Source organism: Ursus maritimus, unplaced genomic scaffold (genome assembly GCF_017311325.1).
Source record: "Ursus maritimus isolate PB19 unplaced genomic scaffold, ASM1731132v1 scaffold_3, whole genome shotgun sequence".
NCBI lineage: Eukaryota > Metazoa > Chordata > Mammalia > Carnivora > Ursidae > Ursus > Ursus maritimus.
The window spans coordinates 87,570,061-87,592,363 of record NW_024425563.1 but is presented as its reverse complement, the minus strand read 5'-3'; the positions used below and the strand labels follow the sequence as shown (position 1 = coordinate 87,592,363).

Genomic DNA, 22,303 nt, shown 5'->3' with positions numbered 1-22,303 from the left:
GAGCCGTCAATAAGGTTGGCTATAATCACCAAGTTCTGTCAACTCTGAATATGAGAATGAGAGCGAGAGAAACTTTGAAGATGGATCCCAAATTTCTAGCTTAGACGGCTGGGTGGGTAGTGAAACCGATACAGAGATAGGAAACATGGAAAACAGAATGGCTTTGGGGAGAAGATAATGAGTCAAGTTCTTTGAATTTGAGATGCCAGCTAGACAACCCATTTTGAGATCTTCAATAGTTACTGGAAACACAAGTCTAGAACTTAGAAACTCTAGGCATGGATTTTCAAGTTTGCTGGCATATGGGTAGTGATTGACACTTTCAGGAATAAATGCATTCTTAAAGGATAACGCTCCTTTAAGGGAGTGTCTGAGGATAGTGAGAAGGAGCTGTCATAGTGATGATACACTTAATACAGTGCCCAGCATGAAGCAAGTCCCAATTACTATTTGTTAAATTACTTTTATTTGCCCCATATACTGCCACTCTCCTCCAAACTGCCTCAGACAAAGGCAGAACTGGTGATGACTACACAGTGGGATTTAAGGGATCCTTAACTGCCCTTCCCTTAGAATATTTCTGTGCCACCCAACCACTACCCTAATTCCTGGCCTGAAAGCTTCCCATTAAGGGATGCGTTCCTATTGTTCTTTTTCCAAACATTCTCTATTAGAATAAGCTATCAGTTGCTGGCTACAACTTTCCCCTTAGGGAAAAAAGAGTAAAGGAATCAACATCTGTTGAGATGTCCTAAAACCCTGCGCTAGAGGCTTTCCAACATTTTTCCTCTTAATTTTCACCCAGCCCTGTAAACTGGTTTATCAGTGGATTTTCTGAAAGGCTGGCAAAAGAAATAAGATCCTCAAGTGGGTAGAGGGATTATTCTGGAAACTTCCCCTACCGGGAAGACCTGGGATGGGGGGGTTGGGGAGGGATAGAGCAGAGTCAATGACGAGTGAACATCAGGTGAAGGGCATAAGCAGGAAGAAAAGAGGAGCCCAAATGGATGAGGAGTCAAAGACTTGCACCTGACACTTGTAGTATAAATAGTAACTACTGCAATAAGAAGTAACAACTCTAATAATAATCTGAATTGTCCTTATGGTCCACAGGCTCTCTTTATCCATTCACTTCTTCACTGATCCAATCATCACTGAGGGTCCGCTGTGTGCTGGGTGCTGTGCTAAAAGCTGGGAAAGCAGCCCAGAACAAAAACCAGAACCAGCCCTTGCCCTCCTGTGGTTTACATCTTAATGGGGCTATAGCAACCACTAAACACCCTCATTATAAAACAGAGCAGTGTAATCATGAGAAGTGCTGTGGTGATCTAGGAGGGCATTTGTACTAGTTGGACAAGTTAGAGACAGAAGTCTCCCCTAATAAAGTGATGCTTGAGCTAAGATCCAAACAGTGAGGAAGTGTTCCCCGAAGTAAGCTCATTTGACATATGGGAAAGAATGTTGTGAGGGCAACTGGACTATTAGGAGACCTAAGTTCTAGATGTAACTGCTCTTTGCTGTGTAATTTAGCATAAGTCATCTCTTGGGACCTTAGTTTCCCATACTTTAAAATGGGGGCTACAAGATCCCTTCCAGTGGTAAAGCTGTTCCACTGAGTTGCTAAGAGTTGGCTTATAGAAAACCATGTAATAGTCACAGTAGCAATCTATAGTAGATGTTTCTTACTTTGGGGCTGTTGTTTATTGGAATTCCCTTTTTATGTTTGAAGGATCACCACCGTGTGATGACAATCTGGGATTCACTCTGCTGGCAGCTGCAGTGACCCCAGTGTTGGTTGTCGGTAGTGGCAATGACAGGGTCCAATTCAGACCCTTCCTGTGGAAAATGTCATCTGGAGCTGTCTAGCTCCCTGCCTCCTTCTCAAAACTCTACCTTGGTTCTGTGGCTCTCAGCCTGCCAACAAATTCCTTTTTGCAAAAATGAACCAGAGATTATTTCGAGATTACTTGCAACCCAGAATCATGGGTGGTACACTACCATATATTGAAAAACTACTGTGTGCCAGACACTTTAAATGAACCTTTTTTTTTTTTTTTAAATCTCGTAACACTGCAAGACAGGTATTAACCTTAGTTTCCAGGGAAGGTAACAGAAGCTATGAGCATTTATATAACGAAGCTAAGGTCCTGCAGTCACTAAGTGACAAACTCCAGTGCGCTCTTGCTCACCCCACAATTCTACGCTACAGCCATTCACGCCGGACACCGTATTAATTGGTACGGCACCGAGTTCCTTGGCACTTTCTTTCCCCATCGATTGTGAAACTCAGCAGCTCAAATGGTCCCAGAGTTACTGCCATACAGCCCTTTCTTTTGGAGATTTTGTGGTTTTACTGAGGAAATAACTGCCCCTCATTTCTTAATCATCTCCTTTTTTTCCTGCGTAATTTTATTTATTTAGATGATGCTTAAACAGCAACAACAAAATTATATCAAACTGCTAATCTAGGCACTCGTGGGTGACTGAGTAGGAAATAACCAGTCAAACAGTGTAGTTCACAGCGGGTAGGTAAACGGAAAATCATTCAGAGTCAAAGCGCCAATACCACCTGCCCAGAAGGGGGCAGTGTTCTCCCATTATGTCCTTCACTCCGGCCTCTGCAGGAAACTCCTAAAAGGAAATGTATATGGAGGGGTGGGAATGGAGGGATTGGCTGTTAATGCTCCAAAATGATCCTAACTACGAAGATATTAGGCCACTGATGTGCGAAATCAATAAACCAACAAGCGCCAAGCGTTGTTTATTGTTCGCCTAACAAGGTACAGAATTTTGTGTGGGATACTGAAAGGAAGGCAGACACGTTATCACAAATCTCCCTAATCTCAGAAAACTCCCAATCCAGTTGAGACCAGGCAATGTCTTTACTCAAAACTTGCACTTTCTCAGCAAGGTCTGTCCTGACGCCCTGACAAACACCAGCTCTGCCTTTCACCCTCCTTCTCCTCCCTGCTCCCACTTCATTCTGTTCCATGGCACTGACCGTCTTCTAGCCCACTGTGCAATTATTTTCTGTTTATTTGGTAAAGTTTTCTGCTCCCGCAAGGATCTAAGCTCCCTAAGGGCTAAGATTCCTGTCTGTTTTGTTCGCTGATAGATCCCCAAAGCCTAGTACAGTGACTTGCACAGAACAGGCACTCTGAAAGCATTACTGAATGCACGGAAGTAAGCAGAAAAGATAAGAGCTACAGGAATTTGGAGGTGGAAAGATCACAACAGGCTAGAACCCGAGGGAAGTCTTTGTGCAGGATCTATCACTTCAATTGGCCGTTGAGGGTGGGTAGGATATTGACAGGAAAACCAAGTAGAATATGACTTCTCAGGCATGGAGAAATAAGGGGCAAAAAAAGCTAGTAATTTACAGTGTGGTAGAGGGAAAGGGCAGAAGCTTTCGGGTCATGAATCCCTCTATAATTCACTTTGCTTGTGCCCTTGGACAAATTTGCTAATCTCTCTAAATTGTTTCTTCATCTGTGAAATAGAATAATGTTTACACTGAAGATGGTTAAAAGGATTTTTTAAAACTTAAATAATGCACCTGGCACATAGTAGGTCCTTAGAATGGGAAATTATTATCACACTGCTTTCACATGCTGGGATATGTATCAAGCAAGTTCATCGATTTCACGTTCAAAATACATTTGGAGTCACTTGACTTGAGTTTCTGCAGGTCCATTTTCCATGAGAGGGATTAAGGTGGTCACGAAGCGTGAATCTTTAAGGATCTCTGAGAGTGGCTGTGTGACTGGCATTATGAGAATGTGTCACACAAACACTGGCTCTGGTCTACAGAGAGACCCCGACACCGGTAGCATTAGGGTCATCATTTCAGGAGAAGGAGGAGAAGGAGAAGGAGGAGAAGAAGGAGGAGAAGAAGGAGGAGGAGGAGGAGAAACCCCGGCTTTAGAGTGATGAAACTACTCATCTAAGCCCAGACATCTACAAAGTGATTAAGGCAGGACTCATATCCAGGATGCCCGATTCCAGGCCCATGACTCTTTTTATTAAGTGACTCTCTACTCCTAACCGTTTTTATGGATTTGAGCCACACAATTACATTGTTGATGTGTTCAACCAACTGAAAAATTCCTGATGCTTCCCTGTAGCCGCCTACACATCATCCTCTCTCCCTCTTCCTCTCTCTGTGGCTCTGTCTCTTTCCCTGTTTCTCTTTCACTGAGATTAAGGTAAGAGCAATTGGGGAACTGGAGTGTGTCTCTCAAGGCCACTTTCTGCCAGCTTATGGAAGACTTCCTCTCCACAGACTTTGTCCTCACAGAATTTAAACCCCTTCAAGCGGAAATGGTACTCGAAGGGAGATGAATCGGAAATACCCTTTGCTCTATCTCATTCAACATATTTCATCATATGTTTCCACTTAAGGAGGTCATCCTAGCCATTAAGAAATTGAAAGAAAGAATCCAAATAGGATATGGAGTAAATACATGTTGAGGTGAGGTTTTGCTATATCCAAGGATTAACAGAGCTAGAAATAATGTAGAAGAAAATTGTGGTGGTGAGTTAGAAAATGTATTGAGGGGCGCCTGGGTAGCGCAGTCGTTAAAGCGTCTGCCTTCGGCTCAGGGCGTGATCCCGGCATTCCGGGATCGAGTCCCACATCGGGCTCCTCCGCTGGGAGCCTGCTTCTTCCTCTCTCACTCGCCTGCTGTGTTCCCTCTCTCGCTGGCTGTCTCTCTGTCACATAAATAAATAAAATCTTTAAAAAAAAAAAAAAGAAAAGAAAATCTATTGAGCAGGGGGCGCCTGGGTGGCACAGCGGTTAAGCGTCTGCCTTCAGCTCAGGGCGTGATCCCGGCATTCCGGGATCGAGTCCCACATCAGGCTCCTCCGCTATGAGCCTGCTTCTTCCTCTCCCACTCCCCCTGCTTGTGTTCCCTCTCTCGCTGGCTGTCTCTATCTCTGTCAAATAAATAAATAAAATCTTAAAAAAAAATGTATTGAGCAGGGAGGAACTGGACCTTGTTTTTGACATGACGGGGTGTGAGGAGGGAGGGAGTGGCAGGTCAGTGAATGAACTTGATGTAATGAGATTAGATGAGCAGTGTCTGTGGGATGTAACTACTGTGGGAATATAGCTATCCCTGTGATTAAGCAGGATTTCTGATACACCGTACTAAAGAACGTAATCATCACCTGCACAAATTAGGTATTTTTTTTTATTACTGTCCACAGGCCAAGTAGGTATTTTCTTCATTTGTTTACTAGACCCCAGAAGAAAGATGCTCAGAGTCATCTGCCATTCATTCTTTCTGCATCTCTTAATGAATTGCAAAATTTCCCTGTGCTGATGGTGTTATACTTTATCATTATTTTTCTGACAAAACGAGTCTTACTTGTGAAGCCAAAACATGCTCCCATCTAACATTTTGCTGGAAAAATGTGCAGCCAATTCTTTTAAGCTCATCTTTTAAAAAGACAATAACTTTCTCCTAACAAATGCCAAAATTCTATCTCATGGTAGCAATTAATTGACAAATCAGGTAGTAGCCACAGGATGTCTGATCCTGTGTACTGTGCTGAGAGACAGAAAATCTTGTAATTCTTTTTTATTTAATTTCCATGAACCATTTCAAACACATACAAAATAGACAAAATCATATAATGATATTCATATATCCATCACCAGCTTCAACAATTATGAGCTCAATGCCAATATTTTTTCACGTATATCACCACACATTTCCCTTCTGTTTCATTTTATTTATGTGAGAGAGAGAGAGAGTGTATGAGCAGGGGGAGGGGCAGTGGGAGAAGGAGAGAGAGAATCTCAAGCGGACTCCACGCTCAGCCCGGAGCCGGACACGGGGCTCGATCTCATGACCCCAAGAGCATGACCTGAGCCGAAATCAAGAGTCCCATGCTTAACCAACTGAGCCCAGGCGCCCCTCTCCTGTTTCATTTTAAAGCAAAACCCAGTAGTCACATCATTTCATTCTGAAACTATTTCAAAATGTATCTCTAAAAAAATATGGATAACAAGGGCTTTAAGGGTGGGGGGGAGAAATCTGTGTGCCGCAGTAGACCGAAAAAAAATCATCCTGGTAAATATAAGTCTGAGAATTCATAATACAATCTATTAAGACTTTCCATGCTCTGGCATGAATGGAAATTCCAAAGGAAAGTCATCTCAAGATACAGTCGAGGAGGAGTGTTGCCAGAAATGCCAAGGGCTCACAAAACACCAAAACCCGTCCTGTTGTTTATGTGGCTGCAATATGTCTTATAACCAACAGGTGGCAGCAACATGCAATAGTATTAAAGCATCAAGTCTAACCTTGATCTAACAAGTAACAACACTGCCTTCTATTTTCAATTGCTAAAATATATTTCAGGTGATCACTCAACACTCCCACCACTACAAATGTGATTTGGGGAACACAGAAGAAAGAAAAGGGCCTATAGGACAGTGTTTCTCAAAGTTCGTTTCAGAGCTATTTCCCCCCTACACGTGTGCACGCACACACACATACACACACACACACGCAATCATCACTTGGAAAGCCTTGCTAAAATGCTAATTTTAAGTGTAAGAGAAGTATGCAAAATATTTCATTAGTAATATTTTATATTGATTAAATGATAATAGTTTGCATACACTAGGTTAAATAAAATAAATTAAGTTTCATTTCTTCCGTTTCTTTCGACTGCAACTGTCTGGCTCCCATGCATGGCCCTAAGATGAAGCCAACACCAGGTCTTACAGCCAATAAAAGGAGAAAAATGGTTTCTTGGTGGTTTGTTTTGTTTATTTGTTTATTTGTTTTGAGTGTTTGATGACGCCGTGCCTGCCCTTAGTTCAAGGGCCACCTCAGTTGCAGGAGTTAACAGACTCCCTTTCTCGCTCACACCAGTTTAGGTTGGAAGTCGGATCACTTGCAACAGAAAAGATTCCTAATTGTTACACCTTTGTATTTGACACTGATCATCTTAATAGCAAATTTCAGCCAAAAAGTTGGAAAGGATAATTCAAAAATTGAAAACTGAGTGGTAAGGAAATGTAGGCAAAAAATGTAAACATTTTTTGTAAAAAATGTAGAAAAATATAAATATGTTTCTACAAAAAGAAAGAAAGGTCAGGGTCTACTCAAAGAGCAATGGGTGAAGGAGAGCAGGTTTTCTGTTTGCTTGGGGTCTATTTTATTTGTTTTGGTTTGAGAACTGGAATATGCTCACTTTTCTTTGTTTTCCTGGCTTTGGGGTCAACAAGAACAAGGACTTCTCCCATCCCTCTCTCGGGGATGTCGCCTTAAAATCTGGGCTTCCCTCACCCTAGGAGACTTCTTAAAGTAACCCAAGCAACAATGGGTGCATGCCCGAGGTGGAGAGAAAAAAAGAGAGATTGAGGAAATTGTAAGAATACACAGCCATAAAGCTAGCTAGCAGTTGACTAGAGGTAAGGGGTAAAAGAGAGGAAGATGACAATGACCTTCAGTTTCCTGACTTGGAACAGTTGGCGGTTTGTGGTGATGGTTTTCATCTACTAGGAAGCGTAGGAGAAGGAGCAGATATGATGGAAGAGTGAGGGGCTAGACGTGCTCATTTTTCTGAGCGCTCTCCAAGAACCACAGAAAATGGGGGTAAGATTGCCACCCAACCTTTTTTTCCCCAGTCACACTATACCACAGTCCCTTCCGGCCCTGCTCAAAGGACTAGTGCAAAGAGCCCTCTGTCTTTGGAGATCTCTAGACAAGAATTAGACACCAGTCTCCGTGACACAGAAAATCCCTTACCCTCAGGGGACACTCATCAAGCTCTCCTTGGAACGCTCAGCGGACTGGACTCTCCGCCCACAGCAGACTGCGTGTGTGGCTGACTGCCCAGCTAGTATCCGACCACGGATGGAGGGGTGGGTCTCCCCTTCTCACGGGTGATTCTCCTGGAGACCCACAGCACATTGCTTGGGGATGAGGTGGGGAAGAATCTTCCCAATAGATAGAAGGATAAACTCACTACCAAAAGGCCAGGAACTCTTGACTTCTACTCCTCCATGAATTCCCTTCTCCAGCCCTTTCCTTATTTAGAGGGCAGGTAGTACAGGGGTGGTAGTTGATGCCGAGAGGGGCTATTTAGTTTGCCTCTGATCACACTTATATAAAATTATATGCATATATCTATAAATACGTATTTATGTATTAAAAAATATTTACCAAAGTGCTAACAGTGATAATACCCCTATATCACTCCTTTTTTTTTTTTTTTTGAGAGACAGAGGTAGACAGTGCGAGAGGGGAGATGCAAAGGGAGAGAGAGAATCTTGAGCAGACTCCACGCTCAGTGCCCTGAGCCCAACTCAGGGCTCGATCTCACAGCCCTGAGATCATGACCTCAGCCAAAATCAAGAGTCAGATGCTTAACCAACTGAGCCACCCAGGCACCCCCTTATATCACTCTTTTTTAAAAAAATTCTTTAGAACAAAGATTTAGATATAAGAATGTAAAATGTATTAGAAGAAATATAGGTGCAATATGCGAAAGTATTCTTATGCCTTGTATGATTAAGAAACTAAAATAGTACAAGAATAGATTGACTATAAGAACCTTTGAAATTTCGAAATGGGCTACATGCCATAAAGACCATTGAAAGGCAAATTAAAAGCTAGGAAAAATATTTGCAATGCCCATGACAAAGTTTTAATATTCATAATATTCAAAGGGAAGTCAGAAAACGATTAAAAAAACAGAACATCCCAGTGGAAAAATTGGTGAATAACAACAGTAACAAAAAAGGTAATTCACAAAGGACAGAACACCCGTGGTAAGAAGACACATGAACCTCCTAGCAAACTATAAACGTTATGAAACATGCCACCTATTCACAATTATTGACTGGGACCTTTTGAGCTCATTTTAAAATAAACTCACTTTATCTTCAAAACAGCTGATTGTTTTGTTATTATTTATTGTTATTTATATTATCATTATCTGTATTGTTATTTTTCCCATTTTATACACAAGGAGACTGAGGCTCAGAGGGGTTGACTCACTCACCCGAGGTCCCACAGGTAGTAAGTGATGGTTCAGGGATTTGAATCCAGAACCTTGTTCCAGATTTCATCCCTGAATGGCACAGTGCACTTAGTACAGATCACCAAGCAACATCTGATAATACTGCTTACCTTGCCAGGCTCATCTCGTTCCACTAGTCCCCAGTTCTGTGTTCTCCAGACACACTGGCTTTCTTTCTGATCCACAGCGGGCTAAGACCTTTCCCATGGTGGGATCTTTGCATTGTTGGTCCTTCTATCTGGAAGACTCTTTTCCCAGCTCTGCTTAGATTGCTTGCTTCTGTCATTGATTCAGTCTTATCTTCATTCATAATAACATTTAAACCTTCTGCCAGGCACTGTTCTAGGGAGTGGGAATACAACAGCAAACAAATCAGAAGGAAATCCTGGTTCTCTCTCATCCTCTAGGTCTCAATCCAAATGCTATCTTTTAGAGAAGCCTTCTGTGATCACCACTCTAGAGAGGTGCTATGGATGAGCCTTCCAGATGGGATTAGTGCCCTTATAAGAAGATACACCAGAGAGCTCACTCTAGAGAGAAGGTGGCCATCTACAAGTCAGGAAGAGAGCTCTCACCAGGACCCAACCACACTGGAAACTTGATCTTGGACTTCTAGCCATGAGAACTATGAAAAAATAAATTTCTGTTGTTTAAGCCACCCAGTCTATGGTATTCTGTTATGGCAGCCCAAGCTGACTAATACAGATTTTGGTACCAAGAGTAGGGCGCTATTGTAACAAATACCTAAATATATGGAAGCAGGTTTGGAATTGGGCAATGGGTAGAGGCTGCTAAAACATGTGGGCATTAAGAACATTTCTGGAGAGGTCTCGGACAGAAATGAGGAGCATGTTATTAGAACTTGGAGGACAGGCAGTCTTATCAAATGGCAAAGAACTTGGCTGAAACGTGCCCTAGTGTTTTGTGGAGGGAGATATTGGTGAGTGATGAAATTGGATAGTTAGCTGAGGAGATTTCTAAGCAAAGTGTTAAAGGTGCAGCTTGGCTCCTCCTGACTGCTCATAGTGAGATGAAGGAGAAAGATGAATTGAAGGATGTTGTGATTTCGTTTAATTAACATTTGGTAAGTAGAGCCCTTGGCTTTCAGAAGGTGAGCTACAATTCAACTAAATACTGTAAGAGAAAGCAAAATAGGGAAGTTTATTGCTCACAGGGCCTGGCGGAGTTACACAGAACCCCCTGAGGGGCCACATGGGGAGGTCAAGGCAGTGTACAGGTAGAAAGAACGCAGCAGGACTTGAGACGTATGCCTTTATTACAGTCCTCAGGTGGAGTGCTTTGAAGTTCCTGGGCTAAGACCAGATTGGTCAACTCATACCAAAAATAGCTAGGTTTTGTTAAGCTTGGGGGCAGGGTCTTACTAAGGTGTGCATAAGGGTAAGGCCCTAGCATGAGAGGAGAGGGCTTACCACAAGGACATTGAGGGAGTCCTATCAGGAACCTACATTTACTTACGACTCTGCAGGCTGTTATCTAGGACATGTGCTCAAGGGAGGGGCTCCGTGTCAGTAAAAGCCCCCGCAGGGGGCTTGGCCTCGCAAAATGGATGCCAAAGAGCAATATTATGGAATGGTTTAGATAAATTTTGAACAATGCAATTGTCAAGTGAAAAGGAGCGAGAACTTGAAGATTTGGAAGATTCTCAGCCTAGCCAAGTAGCAAAAAATGACAAAGCTTGCTCTTTAAAAAAGTGCTAGGGATGTGGCCGAAGAACCATTTGATAAGAAGATTAGCATGAACATGAACGATGAATCTAATTATCTGTTTCAGCAGAAGCTAGGAATAGAGATGGAACTGTTCCAGTGGAAACTCTGCCAGGTGAGACTAAAGGACACAGAGAAAACTGGATGGAGCAAGGGAGGGCTGCAAACTTGTGTCATTCTTCAAGAAAAGAGAGGAATAAAACCAAAGGTGATTCAGAGATCATCTGAGCTGCCGCTCCCACCATGGGCCCAGGGATGAGGCTGCTTCCTTCTTTCAGAGGGTGAGGCCCTGGCAGAGAGCCCAGCAGAGATCCCTGCTGGGCTGAAGGGATAGAGCAGCTCTACAGAGCCATGGGGGTGACAGGAGGGCAGAGCATTGAACCAAAGAGGATTGTTTTTAAGCCTTAGGATCTAAGGAATTTGCCTTGTTAAGTTTTGGACTCGCTTGAGATCCATCACCCCTTCCTTCTTTCCTATTTCTCCCTTTGGAAATGGGAATGTCTACCCTATGCCTGTCCCACCATTGTATTTTGGAAGCACATAACTAGTTTGGTTTCACAGGCTCACAGCCAGAGAGGATGAATTGTACCTGGAGTCTCACCCGTACCGATCTAGATGCTATTAAGATGAGACTTTGAACTTTAGACTTTAGAGTTAATGCTGGAACAAGTAAAGACTCTAGGGGCTGTTTGGATGGAATGAATGTATTTTGCATGCGAGACAGACATGAATTTTGGGAAGCCAAGGGTGGAATACTAAGTATTGAGTTGTGTGTGGCCCCCCCCCCCCCATAATCACATGTTGAAGCTTAAATCCCAGTGTGATGGTGTTTGGAGATGGTGCCTTTGGGAGATAATTAGGTTTAGATGAGGTCATGAGGGTGGGGCCCTCATGATGGGATTGGTGCTCTTATAAGAAGAGACACTAAAGTGTACCCTCTCATTCTCTTTCCACCATGTGTGGACACAGTGAGAAGGTAGCCACCTTCAAGTCAGGAAGAAAGCTCTCACCAGAACCAAACCATGCTGGCACCCTGATCTTGGACCTCCAGCCTCCAGGACTCTGAGGAAATAAACATATCTGTAGTTTAAGCAACCCGGTCTATGGTATTTTGTGATGGTAGCCTGAGCTCACAAAGACAAGGGGCCTCCTCACTTTCTCCTTGACACATCACCCTTGTTTCTCAAGGCATTAATCACTTTCTGCAATTATGTCACTTATTTCTTTTTACTTTGTCATTATCAACTCCACTAGGATGGAAGCTGTATGAGAGCAGGGACGTTGTCTGCGCTATTGCCAGAGGCTAGAACCGTGCCTGATATATAATAGACACTCAATAGATATTTATTCAATAAATAAGAAATGAGAGATAAGAGCTAAATCTCTTGCGTCTTTAGTTTTTCAGAAATACCCTTTTTGCTTTCATTATGTTGTAGACCCCCCCCCATCCTTACTGTTTCCACTTATTCTCCTTCTTTCCCCCATCCCTTACTCTTCTGCTTTAAAGAAAATAATTGAAATTGGACTAATCTGGAGTGGTTCCAACTGGGAGGCAAGAGGAGACAGAGGTGACCTCCAGAATCACTTCTACCCCTTTACATTTATGTTTGATTTTATTTAATGGGGGGGGGGGAATCCAGTTCTGCAAAAAGGGTACAAAAGCCAAGAGTCAGGAAAAGGCCAAAGATTGTAAGTTACATAAGGTATAACACAATGCAGTTTTGTGTTTACTATAAAGTTCATGTTTCCTTAAAACAGGACCAATAAACATTCACCCAGCAGTGTAATTCTCCTATTATTCTCCTCGTATACACCTAAATAAACAAAGGCTTATTATAGAAAATACAATGATATTTTTCAAAGAAACAAGAGTCCTAAACTTTTCTTTCTTCTGAGTCAATCCTGGCCAAAGAGTATTCAAAACAAATGAGAAACTTTTGTACTTTTTCCAGTGAAAGCTCAGGAATGGGTTTAGAACACAGATGAGCCACCTGGCAGCCCTTGATCCACCCCCAGCCCATAATCCCAAAATCCAGATTTTGAAATTCCTTTCCAACTGCATTTCTAATGGCAACAATTGGCTGAAGCTAAGTAGTTACTGTCCTCTGTGGGTTAACTGTTGAGCTTTCAAGTCTGACCAGATCTCACCAGTTTGTATTTGCCTTACACTCAGCCTCCTTCCCTTACATACATCATCTTCTTGGTTCTTATAAGTTTTCAAGTTTGAAATCCCCGCCTTAAAATAGAAATCAACAAGTTCTTGTTTAACGCTATGCTAAAGGCCAGTATCCAGCCAGGACACAATGGCAATGTTGTAATCGTTGTGTATGCCCGGTGATCTTCCCGATTGGTTAGGACCCACATAGTACTGATTGTTAAATATTTTGAAGATAAATATTTCGCCCAAAATTCTTCTGGAGGAAACATTTTTAAGTTGGAAATACATATTTTTTAAGTTTACAGTTGTTTGAGATGGTATTATGAATTTTCAAGTCAATGAAATATTTTATTATATATTGGAAGCAAAGAAATTAGATGTACACGAAAGAGTTTAAACCTTGTTAGATTTGGCCTAAAGGAAAAAAAAATCAAACTGTGGATGAGTAAAAAATATTAAGTGGAAGGAAATCTGATAACATACTAAAGTAATCCTTTAGGGTAATCCTGTTCCTGCTTATCAAGGCAATAAAAACATTACTGTTTAGGTGCAACTGATAACTCAATACTGAAACTGAATCTCATAAACACAAAATCTTTGCAGTGATACCCAGTAGTCACACCTATTTGGCCAAGTTTTATTATTGTGACAAATCCTTAATAATCAATCAACTTGGGCATAAGGAAATTTTACCATGGTAAATAGACTCTATTGCAGAAAAGGTCTATATTTCACTCGAAGATTTCATGTCACTCCCCTGCCAACTCACTTGAAGGCAATTACAGGATCCTCTGCTTCAACACTGAGAGTGAAGACTTTTGGGGAGATTTAGGAGGACTCTCCACATTTGTACACTGTGGCATGTGTAGTATGATAGGAGGAGAAAGGGGGGGTGGTTGGCTGTGGTTGGCATGAATGACGCAGAGGTGCAGGTGACAAATCACTTGTTTCCTTTTCTTGAATTCTTCACCAGTCTGACCTCATCTGTTATCTAGAATTCTTTTTTTTTTAAAGATTTTATTTATTTATTCGACAGAGATAGAGACAGCCAGCGAGAGAGGGAACACAAGCAGGGGGAGTGGGAGAGGAAGAAGCAGGCTCATAGCGGAGGAGCCTGATGTGGGGCTCGATCCCATAACGCCGGGATCACGCCCTGAGCTGAAGGCAGATGCTTAACTGCTGTGCCACCCAGGTGCCCCTGTTATCTAGAATTCTTGCCTTGGCCTCTCTCCCAAGCTCCAGATTTGGGTCATTTATCATCTGCTGGACATTTCTACTTGCACAAGCATATTAAGAGACCAAAGTGCCCAGCAGTTCTCAAACCATGATCTACCGTCATCCCCATCAAAGTATATCATCCTACCTATTTAACCCCTCCAGTGGGATGTCCCCAAGACACATCATAAGGAACTTCCACTTCTACTCCCTCTCTGCCCTCCCCTCCACCTTGGTCTGCTGTTCCTCCTGTAAATCTCAGCTGTCTCACTGATACCAGCCCTCCGATTTCTTGAACCCCACACCAGAGATCGTCTTGATCCCTTATTTTCCCTCCTACCTTCATTCCTTTAGAAAGCTTTGATGAATGTGGCTTCAACTCTAACTCCAATTCACTCACCCACCGGCCCCATCACAAACCACGCCACCTCACCTCTTACCTGGAATACTGGAAAAGCTTTCTACATGTTTTCTCTGCTCCCATTCTTGCCCCCTCTCCCCTCTTCAATTCATTCACAAACCAGTACCAAGAGTGACTTTTCTCAAACACAAATTAGATCGGGATTCCTTGGCATAAAAATCCTGCCCTGGCTTCCCATTGTGCTTAGTACAAAATCAGGGTCAAGCCGTTTACCATGGCCCTGAATGACACCACCTTGAACTTCCCAAACTTCATTCAAGCCTCTCTTCCATTCACTCACAACTCTCTGACTCTGGCTTCTTCTGATTTCTTCAACATGCCAGCCTCATGCCTGCCCAGGGCCTTTGCATAGGCTGTGGCCTCTGCCTGGAACTCTCTTTCCCTCCACTAATCCCAGGGCTGGCTCCTTCTCCTCTTTGAGTCTTGGCTTAAACGACACTTTCTCAAAAAAACTTTCTCTGACTCACCCTTTTTAAAGGATGACCCTCTCTTGCCCTCTGTCTCAACACCAGTTTTCTTTATAGAATCTGTGACAATTTATAATTCTCTTATTTGTGGGGTTTGTTTTTTCTCTATCTTACTCACTAAAGTATAAGTTCCAAGAAGTCTGGAGCCTTGACCATCTTATTCATCTTTTTATCTTTACCTCCTTAGCATGGCGCCTGGCCCAGAGGAATCACTTATTAAGTGTGTTTTAAATGGGTGAATGAATGAAAGCCTGTTTACTTCTCTGCATCCCCTCCCTTCCCAGGAGATTGTAAACTCTATGAGGGTGGAGACTGTACCTGGTTATCAGCACTTCTTTCCCCAGAGCCTAGGACTGTGTCTGGCACACAGTGAACACCCAGTAGATATTTGCTGAATTAAAATGAAATGTAGCAGACTTTGGAAGGCATGTGCACTGGAGGCACTGGAGGCACTGGAGAATGAATTAGAAAGGTGGAAGGGGAAGTGGAAGGCCACCACTTACGACTAGGAAGACACTTCTATTGGCTTTGTCTTTCCTAGGAACTATTAGGTACTACCTTGTAAGCATTCCCAGACCCACACACAATAGCAGAATAACAGAACTCAGGGCGACTCCATGGACATTAATTACAGGTAAACTATTCTTCTTTCTTCTTTTTTTTAGAGGGGCTGGGAAAGTGGAGACAGAGAGGAAGAGAAAGAATCTGAAGCAGGTTCCATGCCCAGCACAGAGCCCGATGCAGGGCTCGATCGGCTCGATCTCACGACCCTGAGATCATGCCCGAGCCGAAATCAAGAGTCCGGCATTTAACTGTCTAAGCCACATAGGTGCCCTGGCAGGTAACCTATTCTAGAATTTTCCTTTTTAAAAAAAAATTTTTAATAAAAATCTCAGTAAAGGGATGATCCTGTAAAACTAAAACTGGTGCAGATTCCAGAATCCAGATGCCTACAGCACTATATTGAATGGAATAGTGGGAGCACAGATTTTTCTTGGTAACTGTGACAATTATTTCTTTCAGCTTTATGGCCCTGTGATGTTTGCCTTCACTTTGTAGACCTGGGAACCTCGCCTAGGCAGGAGCAAGTTACAACATCCCACTCCTCCCACCCGCATGCAATTCATCTCCTTAGAACGGGACAGGTCCCTGGATATCTTTACCTGTTTCAAGTGTTGAAGTATCCAGTTCAATATATTTCCACAAGTGCACACAGATGAATGTTCAAGGCTATTCTCTGCGGTGTTGCATATAATAGCAACCCTCCAAATGTCCACCGCGGGCTGATGTGTCCTTAGTATTCGAGGCTAAGCTGAGGTGGTAAATCTTCGTTGAAGACGCCTGCTGATTTGAAGACTGCCGGGATATACTAGTAAGAACAGCGAGAGGAAGAACGATGTTCTTATTTCTATAGAAATAGAGTTCAATCCTACTTCTACAATTTAAAGTATATGTCTTTCTACACGTACGTATAGAAAATTTCAAGATACTCAAGACGCAATTAATTTCCTTCAGGGAAGAAGACAGGGGTTGAAAGATATAAGGAAGATAAATCTACATTTTACTAGATACTCTCATATTATTCAAGTGTTTTTTACCATCTGCCACGTATTACAGTTTTTTCAACAAAAACCAGTAGTTACTTTTCTTAACTGATAAATATTGTCTTATGAATGGTTAGAAGGCAATTCTTGATGAAGCTAGAGTAATCAACTCATCAGCTATTGTTCCCTCATGGTTAATAATAATAACAATAACGATGTAATACTTTTCAATTTCCAGAGCACCTCCACATACATATCTCATAACAACTCACTGAAGAATACGTTAGCAGTAGTGGTATTAACCACGTTGTATAAATGAAAAAACACATTCAAAGTAAGCAGTAAGTTATGGACTCAGGGCCTGAGTGAGGCCTTTGAACATCAAATACTGTGATCTTTCCTCTAAACCACTTCTCCTCTGATCACCGAATCATTTCCCAAAGGACAACTTTTTACCTCAACTTCAAATTATAACAAGTTACAATTATGGGAGGTGTGGGCTATCTCTTTAGAATGCTATTAATAGTTTCGGGTTTCTTGTTATCCGTTGAACAGCCCGAGTATGAATTATCCTACTGCTGATTGATGCTGTTCTTTGTTTTATGTGAGAAAAATACATGAGTAAATTCAGATTTTTTTGCCCCCTAGTATGTATCGATCTCTTAACAACATTTTATTCCACAGGCAGGAATTAAGTGCTATGGTGCACGATCCTGACGTTGATCCCAGAAAATTGCTACTTCTTACGAGCCTTTGTCACAGCCCCACCAGGACCGCAGTTCCAAGAATGGACATTTGATAGAATTCTGATCCTGATGACAAATTTTAGGAAGATAATCCTGGAAGTAGCAAGGGGGTAGATTTATTTAAGAAGCACGCATGGTAGGGGCACTTGGGTGGCTCAGTCAGTGAAGTGGCTAACTCTTGGTTTCAGCTCGGGTCATGATCTCAGGGTCCTGGGATCGAGACCTGCGTGGGGCTCTGCGCCCAGGGCAGAGTCCTCCTCAGGATTCTTTCTCCCCTCTTCCCCTCCCCCCACTCACTCATGCGCTCTCTCTCTCTCTCCCTCTCTCTTTAAAGTAAATAAATATTTTTCAAAAGAAGAAGAAGAAGCATGTATTGTAAAGCACTCCCCACGACCCGAGCACTTCCTAAGTGCTCACATAGAGTGATTTAATCCCTATGACAACTTTCGGAGGTAGGAACTATTATTGTCCCCAATTTACACATGAGGAAACAGGCACACAGAGATTATGCAACTCAACTGAGGCTGTATGACTACTAAGGAACAAAGCCAAGACTTAGACCCAGACAGTTTGGCTCCAGAGCGCATGCATGGTACCATCATGCTGGATTGCCTCGGGGAGGCGGGGAGGGAGGCAGGTGTACCAGCTGGAAGGGTGACGTGATAGCCCAGAGGAAACGGATGGCCTGTATTTAGGAGGTGAAACCAACAGAAAAACAGACTGAAGCTCACTCCCTTATTTCGAGCTTGAGAACCTCAGGAAATTATTAAGCTTTCTAACTGAGTTTAGGAATACTAGAGTTACAAGTTGCAGATATATAGGCGAAAAGGGAAAGAGAAAACTTACAAAACAACATTTATATTCTCAGCGCCCTAAATGTTCATTAGATGAGCTGTTTTGTTTAATTCTTAAAACTCTGAGAGGTAGGTATTAAATAGGAGGAAACGGAAGTTCGGGGGGCTTAGTAAGGTGGCACAAGGTGCTGGACACGCCTCAGTGTTGCCTGGAATCCTAAGAGCACCCTGGTTCTCTTTGGGGGGAATCGCATCTCCCCCACTGCATGGATTCCTGGTGGGAGCCTACTTCCAGGCACCTGCCTTCCAACAAGAGCTGAGAAGCTATGTCATTCCTCTTTCTGGCAGCTGGTGTAGTCAGGGGTGGACAGTTTTGGTTTCTTGCAACTAAGAAATCCTAATGGAAACACACAGTAAGTATTGTGTTGTTTGGGCAAAGACAAAACTCAAGCTGAAGTTCATCTGATGCATAGCACACGTCCATGTAAGGCTTTTCCATCACACCCTGCTGCTCCCAAGGGTTTTGTAGGCAGGACGTACATACACGGTGATGGTTCACCACACGTTCAGAAGGAGAGCCTTTCTGCAAACCATTAAATGCTTATTCCATGTAAACTGGCACAGCCACTATGGAAAACAGTATGGAGGTGCCCCCCAAAATTAAAAACAAGGGCGCCTGGGTGGGTCAGTTGGTTAAGTGTGTGACTCTTGGTTTTGGCTCAGGTCATGGTCTCAGGGTCCCGAGATCAAGCCCCACATGGGGCTCCGTGCTCAGGGTGGAGTCTGCTTGTCCCTCTCTCTCTGCTACACTCCCCAAGTGAGCTTTCTAAAAAAATACTTAAAAATAGAACTCTCATAGATCCAGCAATTCCACTTTTGGACCTGAAGAACATGAAAACGCTGATTGGAAGAGATATCTGCACTTCCATGTTCATTACAGCATTATTTACAATAGCCAAGATATGGAAACAACCAAATGTCCATCAGTGGATGAATGGATAAAGAAGATGTGGTTGTACACACACATACTCTCTCTATCTCTCTCTCTCTCTCTCTCTCACACACACACACACACACACATACACACACACACTGAAATATTACTCAGCCATAAAAGAATGAAATCTTGCCATTTGCAACAACATGGATGGACCCCAAGGGCATTATGCTAAATGAAATAAGTCAGAGAAATACAAATACCATATGATCTCATTTATATACGAAATCCGAAAACAAAAAACAAAGCTCATAGATAACAGAGCATGTTTGGTGTTTGCCGGAGCGTGGAGGTGAGCAAAATGGGTGAGGGAAGGAAAAAGGTAGAAACTTCCAGTTATAAGATGAGTAAGTCATGTACGTGTAATGTACATATATGTAACATATAGCATGGGGACTCTAATGCATACTGTACTGCGTATTTGAAAGCTGCGAAGAGAGTAAATCTTAAAAGTTCTCGTCACAAGAAAAAGAATTTTTGTACCTATGTGTGGTGAACAGATGTTAACTACTCTTATTGTGCTGATCCTTTTACAATATATACAAACATGGAATAATTATGCTGTATACCTGAAACTAATATAATGTGATATGTCAATTATAGCTCAATAAAAAGTAATAAAAAACTAAAAATAAAGGATGCTTATTTTAGGTAAGTGAAGAATTTTGCCAGGCAATTAAATCAAATTTTCTGAGGTATAATTTACATATTAAAAAATTAATCCTGTTTCGTGATTTTAATATGGTTTTCATAACATGCAGCTGTGTAACCATCATCAACATCAAGATACAGAGCTCCCTTGTGCCCTTTGTGGTCAACCCCTGTCCCCCCAACCCAACCCTTCGTAAACACTGATCTTTTTTTTTAATCCCTATCACTTTCCCTGTTCTAGAATGCCACGTAAATGGAATTTTACAGTATGTAGGCTTTTGAGCCTGCATGACGCATTTGAAAGTCATTTGTGCTGTTCTGTGACCATTAGTTCACTTATCAGATAAATTTTATTAAATGCTAAATTTGTTGTTGGACAGTTAATAATTATTGATTAGGCTAGGCGCTGTTCCAGGTACTGGGAGTACTGTGGTGACTAAGAGAATGTGAGTCCCTGCCTCCCATGAGCTGACACTCTAGTATTGGGTACGGAGGCAGATCAGCAATAAACACGTAAACTCTACTTTTGAAATAATTTAACTTCAAGTCCCTGTAACTGCCGCAGTAGGACATGGGAGACATGGGATAGAGTGGCAGAGGTGGGCAGGGGGTGCTGATTTATCTAGAGCGGTCTTTCAGTCTCCCTCGGGGATGTGACTTGAGGTCGTCATGATGAGATGGGGCAGCCATGCAAAGATCTGGGGAAATTGCAAATGGCAGAAAGGGAAGCAAGTGCAAAGGCCCGGAGAGGGGCCAAGCTTGGCAGGCTTGGGGACAGAAAGAAGGCCGCAGGGACTGGAGAGTGGGGAGGTGGGGGTGAGCTGGGGGTTAGCTGGAAGAGCCGGGTGGGAGCCTAGTCAGGTGGCTCTTGTAGGCCCACTGGAGCGTGGGTTTTGTTCTAGTTGTAAGGGAGTTTTAAACCAGAGAGGGATGTGATACAATTTATACTTGTTTACCTCTCACTGCGGGGCGGGGGACAGGGTCAAGATAGAGGTGGAGAGCTGGGTCTGTAGACTTTCAATGTGTTTGAGGAACAGCTGGCAGTGACTTGAACCAGGACTGGAGCAGGGCAGATAGTGAGAAGTACTGGAATCTTCTTCTACCCTGGGGGCAGGGCAGGAAAAAAAAAATCCTCAAAGCACTTAAATTTTAATATTTATTTTAAAGGCTTTGAGCGTAAAAATCTCCTTAGTACACATCTGGAGAAACACACAAAAGTTTTAAATCCCTCCATGTAACATAAAATAGGGTTAATGATGGTCTGTCCAGTGCAGGTAAACTAGTCTTGATAACGGAGGTCGATTTATCCCAGAATGGGGGGATTAATTTAGATTCACTGCAGGCACTGACCAAATTAAGCCAGGAGCTCACAGCGCTCCACTCAGCTTGTGTTGTGAGAACAACAGGCAGTGAGCTCACGAGCACCATAGTTTAGGTGCATGTGACCCCCGCTTCAAAGGGCTCTCTGTGTGGATTGGATTCCAAAGTAAAGAGCAGGAAGAGACTCATGACTGAGGCTGTACCCGGTCAGGTCTCACCACAACCACACTTGTGAAGCTTTTGGCTCAGACAGGAAACATAAAGTGGAGTCAAAAACATGGTGAGCCACTCACCACAGTAAACTATTTCAAAAATTCGTGCTTTCCTATGGCCTCGGGACGTGAAGGCCCACACAGAAGACACTTGGCGCAGTGATCAATATCTGACCTCCATTTTGCCAGCCAACCGCCATTTTGCCAGCCCGCACTAGCCTCCCTTGTAAACAAGAATCTCGGTTCGGAGGACACAAGAGAATACAGTTTCATGCAGTGTTTAGTTCCTTTAGCTGTTCAAAGGATTGGAGGCCTTGTTTGTTTTGAAACAAGGAACCAGCCTCCTCCAACCACATCTTCCTACCCTCACAGGACAGCCTGGCAGGCAGTCAGACCTGAGTTAGAGGCAGACCCGGTGACTCTCTGTCACTGTCCCGCCGCATCTGTGCCCTGCTTTCTGTGTCCTTGTTTGGTTTTGTTTTTAGGGTGGGTTTACCTGAGGGCCCCCTGCTCACCTGAATTTCCGTTAAGGTAAAATAGACTGCTAGTGTTAGACAGAGAGGCAGTCCAGCACACGGCCAGCAGCTTTTCAGAGATGGCGTGTCAGTCCTGTGTTCACTCAGCCAGGAGGCAGGAAAGTGGGGGATGGGAACAGCAGAGTCAACAGGCCTGTCTACAGGTTTCTCTCCTCCTCCTCACTGTGAACCTGCCCCAGGGGAGATGGGATGGCCAAGGCGCTGGCAGAATCTCTGTGGGGCTTAGGAAGATCCCAGAAGAGGACTTCCCTGAGAAGAGAAAAAAATGGAGGGCAGAGTCAACCTAAATAAAGAGGTAAACTGAGGCAAGCTCAAAGAGATGAGATGATTCAGGAATAGCAGAAGAATTGCAGTTGAGGACCCACAAGCTGTAGCAAGCTGCTGGCAGACCCGCTGAGGGCTCGGGGTGGTCTCTATTTAGGGGCAGAAAATGTGAAGAGGAAGGAATTCAGTCAGTCTGTGAAAGTCACAAC

General features: G+C 43.1%; 1 long non-coding RNA gene across 1 annotated transcript; it reads right to left on the bottom strand.

The window, feature by feature from the left end:
* Positions 1 to 8,704: 8,704 nt before the first annotated feature.
* On the bottom strand, positions 8,705 to 22,071 carry LOC121105765. The gene is made up of 3 exons (XR_005838413.1): positions 21,810 to 22,071; positions 16,194 to 16,399; positions 8,705 to 9,387 (listed from the first exon to the last, which is right to left on the bottom strand). It is a non-coding gene; the product is annotated as an uncharacterized LOC121105765 (long non-coding RNA).
* Positions 22,072 to 22,303: the final 232 nt, after the last annotated feature.